The sequence below is a fragment of the Hypomesus nipponensis genome, chromosome 4 (assembly GCF_054491055.1).
Source record: "Hypomesus nipponensis isolate SF chromosome 4, ASM5449105v1, whole genome shotgun sequence".
In the NCBI taxonomy this organism is placed as follows: Eukaryota; Metazoa; Chordata; class Actinopteri; order Osmeriformes; family Osmeridae; genus Hypomesus; species Hypomesus nipponensis.
The window spans coordinates 5545254-5551253 of NC_140364.1; positions in this window are offsets into that span (position 1 = coordinate 5545254).

Genomic DNA, 6000 nt, shown 5'->3' on the forward strand with positions numbered 1-6000 from the left:
TTCCCGGACTACCCAATGTCCCTGGCACACACACGCACACACACACGCACACACGCACGCACGCACACTTCATCCCCTGCGCTCATGTACAAGCGGGGATGCCTAAATAGCTGTTGAGTCGCTACTGGTGGGGCTTGGTAAAAGGGGACAATGGGGGTGAACTGAATGCCATTGTGGTGTGTTTGCCCTTGGAGCCGCACTATTAGCCAGTTGTTGGGGTGGTGGGGCGGGGGCCTCAGGTGCTGCCGCGAGCCTGCCAATGGATTCCCTATCCCCGCCGGAGCTCACAGCTGAGATCGGGTGGGGGAGCGGAGAGGGGTTGGGGGGGGGACTAATTGACTCACTGAGTGATTGGAGGAGTGTGAAGAGGCGACCGCAATCAGACCCAGCCTGATAGAGTTTGATGCGTCCCTAAATAGTTTCCAAATAGAAGAGCAGGTGCTGTTTTCCAGCAATACCGTATTCCCCACGTGTGTGGGTCTGCGCGAGAGAGAGAGAGTGAGAGAGAGAGAGAGAGAGAGAGAGAGAGAGAGAGAGAGAGAGAGAGAGAGAGAGAGAGAGAGAGAGAGAGAGAGAGTGAGAGAGAGAGAGAGAGGGAGGGACGGAGGGGGGGAGAAACAGAGGGAGAGAGAGAGATTGAGAGAGCAGGTGGGAGCACCTGGTGCACATGGTGTATCTAATGCGAAGACTGAAATGCTGAGACTCAGACAATGACTTTTTCTCCTGACCAATAGCCTTTCTCCCTACATTTTATCTCTGAACTTCTAGTACCAGAACTCGGAAGTGAAAAAGAATGTGTATTCCACTCCTTAGGACCCGCTTCAGACAATAATGCCAGGAATCAAGAACAACTCACATCCCCTTATGGTGCTCATCCAGGTTTACCAGTCATGTCCAGACAACCAGTGCCTCCACATAAATACAATTTCAACCAAATAGATTGAGATAAAGCTCCTTCACTTGGTCAGCTCACCTTATTGAAGAGTGACTCTCAGTAGAATGAGATCAAATTCCCCGTCATTGTTTGAACCTAGAGTAATGGGAAATTGATGGTCTCATTTAATCCTCTCATGCAACATTGTGTCTGGGGAGATGACCCCCAGGAGATTTTCATTACATTAAAAAACTCATTAAGTTATGATCCAAACCATGTAGCAGACTATTACAGAGACATGTACAGTAAGCTAGACTGCAGCCAACCAGCTGACTGACCAATAGCACAGGATGGAATCTATCCAGAACCAGGGCTGGTGCATGTCTGATATGGCTACTACAAGGCTATTCTATCCGAACCTATCACAGGTTGCGGTGATCCTTTCCAAATTGTCCAGGCTTTGACATTTTATAACTGGGAAACAGTAATGTGTTATCATTGTGTTGCTGTCTGCTGAAGAGAAATCAACAAAGAGAAATCAACAAACCAGGTTGGGCTGCCTAACTCAATTGGTCGGGGCCAGTTTGTTTGCTTGTCATGCTCTGAGAGGTGTGAAGGATGATTTGGCGTTGTCTATCGAAGAGCCTGTTGAGCGCTCTTGCTCTACATGAGCTCAGAGACCGATCCCCCAAGAGCTCATTAGGACAGCAATCAGAGCTCCAGCATCAACTGTCATCGCAAAGTCGGACTTTGTTCCCGCTGTCACACACTGAAGAATTTTGCTCAGCGAGGAATAATCAGTCCATTACAGAGGTCAATTTTCTGGTTGATATGATAGACCACCTGTTAATATCTAGGATTTCAACAGCATTGCAACACACAGACACGCAAAAAAGTCCGGCATCAGTTTTTCCCCACAAACACACCAATAAACGAAGGACTGTCAAACTATGCAACGCCTCCCACTGCCCCAAGGACCACCCCAGACTTGGGCCGCTGACCGTGTGGTCCGCTACCGTGACCACCGCGCCCCCCCTCCGCACCCACACCTAGCCCCCTTACCCACACCTAGCCCCCCCACCCCCCAGCTCCTCTCAGAGCTCCTCTCAGAGCTCCTGTCAGCATGGCTGCTCCTCCTCATCTATCATCTCCATTGATCTGAGGTAATGACAGATGGCCATCGTCTGTGGGAGAGACAGATTGCCTTCAGCAGACTGCAGGTTTGGAGCCAAGGCTGTGTGTGTCTGTGTGTGTGTGTGGTTAAGGATTGTGTGTGTGTCAATGTGGGCGTGTACATGTGTATGTGTGGGTGCGGGTTTATGTTTGTGCACGCGCATGTGCGTTTGCGCACGCCATGCGCGGGTGCATGTCGCCTCTCATCTGAAGGAGAACTGACGTGTTCTCCAACGTTGAAAAGACACTGCTACACTCACACGCACACACACACACACACACACACTCACACGCGCTCACATACACTCACGCTTAGTACACAAAGTGTATGATAATAATCCTATAAGCCCCTAAATGAGATCTTTGGCTTCCCAGAATATGCCACAGCAAAAAACGCATTGGTTAAATGATGGTTATAGTGTGACGTACAGATTCCACAGTACTGTGTGAATGCACTGTTCACATGCATGTTCAGGGTATTTGGGCCACATTGGTCTACACCACACATTTTCTCATGCATGCAGTATTGGAAGAAAAAAATGCTTCCTTTAAAGAATGTAGGTTGCTGACCTATTCACTCATGTAATGTATCCAGACATTGTCCAGATGTGCAACGTGTGGCGTCGGGCCAGGAAGGCTATCTCTCCACTGTTACAAAAGCTAGGCCTATTTATTTGATTGGTGCTGATGCATATCGAATGGGCCCGACACAGAAAGAGCATCTTAGCGCCACATCCATATTTTAGATAAGTCCTTGCATGAAACATGAAGCGCTACAATGCATGCTAAGCTACCAGACTCTGAGAAGTAGGCAAGATTTAGGATCGGCTTACAGGCTGAAGGAAGTGGGGGTTTTTGGCCAACACACGGCGTATCAAAATTGACTCTTAAGTGCTACTTTCTGCATAACGTTTTATGGCGTAGTAAAGAATAGCAAGGGCTGCTTTGGTTTTGCAATGTTCCATTCTGTCAACCTACCATACCGTTGAAGTTGATGATAGTGAACTCATATTTTTAAGATGAAACTTTACAACCCAGTTCCACGTCTTTATCTGTGAAGCTTGAACTCGTCTTTAGTAGTACAACATGATTTATTCATAAGAATATGGATTTGTATAATGTCATGTCAGTGTAGCGCGGTAGCTTGAAGGGGTCAATATCTGATCAATGCTTAATCTGCTTACAAGAGTATTATTCATCATTCTCTTGACTTCTTTCCAACTATTACCCTCAGCTAATGCTAGCTGACATCAACACACTACTTCAATTACCATGCAAGTGCAATATTATACAGTATGTTAGGATTTTGCAGTTGGAGGGGTCATAGGGATAAGCAGTTTTACTGGGGAGAGAGTGATCCGTCATCGTGAAGAAATCCTGGGAGATTTGTGTAGAAATCACAACAATCGATAGACTGGGTTCGAAGGTTGCAGATTTGTCACATTTGGTGGTTTTTCCAAATAATTTAAATAAATATGACATTTCCTCACCTGTGGATCTTGGGATTGAAAACCAATAAGCCATTTGTAGTTAAATGTGCACATTTGAACCCAAAAGAACAATGAAACTATTCTATGCTAATAGTCAAAGAAACACTTTTACTGAATACATGCTGTGTGTAATACTACTGTATTAACTAATATATATATATATACATATATATATACCATATTTATAAAAATATATATTTTTAGCAGTCTGTTGCTGTATTATTCCGACTGGTAACATGGAATGACTTATATATGACAAAAGATCAAACTGCCTTCAGGACAAGATGAAACATGGATGCAATAAGCAAAGATAAATGGTTTGATAGAAGGAGATGGAGGAATGGCAACTTCTCCCCGATTCACTGTGTTGGTCACCTATATCCACCCTCTTGGTCCCTTGGGTCTACCTGTACAGCAGTAGATCATCATCTTTTGATGGGACCTGAGGCTCTGCAGAAGTAGGCCTCCTAAGCTGCAGTGAAGGTCTAGGATTTAGAAGTCAGCCATAAACCTCAAAAGGAGGTGTGGAGCTAGTTGGTTAATTGCACTTTATTAAGCCTTCTGCTTCATTTGAGTGAAGGAATTAAATTAACATGATAATTCAGACCCAATGTCTTAACGCCACCTCGTCACGCACCCCCCATTTTTTATATTGCCCCATAAATGTTATGGCCCTTTGATTTAGCGCTGGTTTTTATTAACTGGTTTTCATTTTCCATATTGGCACACAAGCATTGCAAAGAAGGCTTATTTCCGTTTCTAAACCTAATTCAATTAAGAGAGGCTTCTTCATCCTTCCTCTCCAACACATCGGTCCAAGTGTTTGTGTGTGTGTGTGTGTGTGTGTGCGTGCGCGTGTGCATGCGTGTGCGTGTGTGTGTGAGGAGGAGAGTTCTATGCACCGAAGCTATTTCTCTATTTCATTTGTGTGTTTCATTTGATTGGAAGTTACTTGAGAGAAAATAACTCTTCTCCCAGGCATCTGGCTCCAGCAGCTTGCTAAAGTATAAACAAAGCATCAGCAGAGATATGACACTGTATATATGCCAAGGATATCTGCTGGAGCAGGACACATTATTCATATAATTGGCCCCAGTGATCGATGGGCTCTCCGTTTCAGATGGGCAGCCACCTGGGGTCGAGAGGGTACAGAGAGAGATGGAGAGAGAGAGAGAGAGAGAGAGAGAGAGAGAGAGAGAGAGAGAGAGAGAGAGAGAGGGAGAGAGAGAGAGAGAGACGGAGAGAGATGGAGAGAGAGAGAGAGAGAGAGAGAGAGAGAGAGAGAGAGAGAGAGAGAGAGAGAGAGAGAGAGAGAGACAGAGACAGAGACAGAGACAGAGACAGAGACAGAGACAGAGACAGAGACAGAGACAGATAAAGAAAGAAAGACACAAAGAAGAGAGAGAGTACTGGTGAGAAGTGGACTACCGTCAGTACCGGTCCTATCACATTTGGCGCCCTAGGCAAGATTTATCACCAGCACCCCCCTCATCCCACCCCCGGGATCACAAATTGGGGTGCCGCCCCCCCCCCCCCAACCACAATACGGACATATGACGTGGCGCGGTTGGTGCCCTTTGCCGGTAGTGCGGGAGGGTTAATTAATGGAAGCCCTTCGGAAAATGCCGCCCCCTTCTTCATGCCACCCTAGGCGGCTGCCTATGTCGCCTATAGGGAGGACCGGCCCCTTAATATATAAGTCTATGACCGGCCCTGACTACTGTGAAAGGGAGGGAGAAGTAGTGTCATAAAGGGCTTTCTGAGCGTCATAGTGTCATCTAGTGGCCATCGTTGGGACTTCAGAAAAGGGTCACGTTTGAGGAGTCACACAGGCTGAGTACGCAAGCATTTCATAGGTTTGTCACGTTCTATCAGTGCCCTGAGAAAAGAGAAACAACATATGTGGTGTGCCAAGGACAACCGTTCTACTTATGGCTGCCAGTTCAAGTATTTTTTTTCTTTTTGCTAGGTGAATGGAGAGAAGGTAACCAGTACCAAACAGTTCCATTCAGCTCTATGTGTGTGTGTGTTTTGCTTAGTCCTTGTGTTTAGTGCTCCCCAAAACACATACAAAAAGACACACACATACACACAACACCACTAACAAAAAGCAATAATAGAGCTGCACATTAAAAAGAGGTGAATTGCTTCCTGGATGCCGCCTGTTCCCCCTTCTCTAAGTGGATGCATTATAATTTCAACCTGCGCTGGGGCGAGGGGGAGGGGGCTGGAGCGAAAGAATATGAATATGCGTTTACATCTGTCTTCTATTAATATTCATGCCTGAATCCACATCTCAACACAAAGGCAATTTTCTGGCCATCTGGGTTATGGCTGGTGGAGGTAATGAATAGTTTTTTATTTGACGAGCCATGCAATACGTCACAACGCTTCGCTCTCCTTCTGTCTCTCTCTATCTCTCCATCTCTTTCTTTATCTGTCTATCTCTCTCTTTCTCTCTCT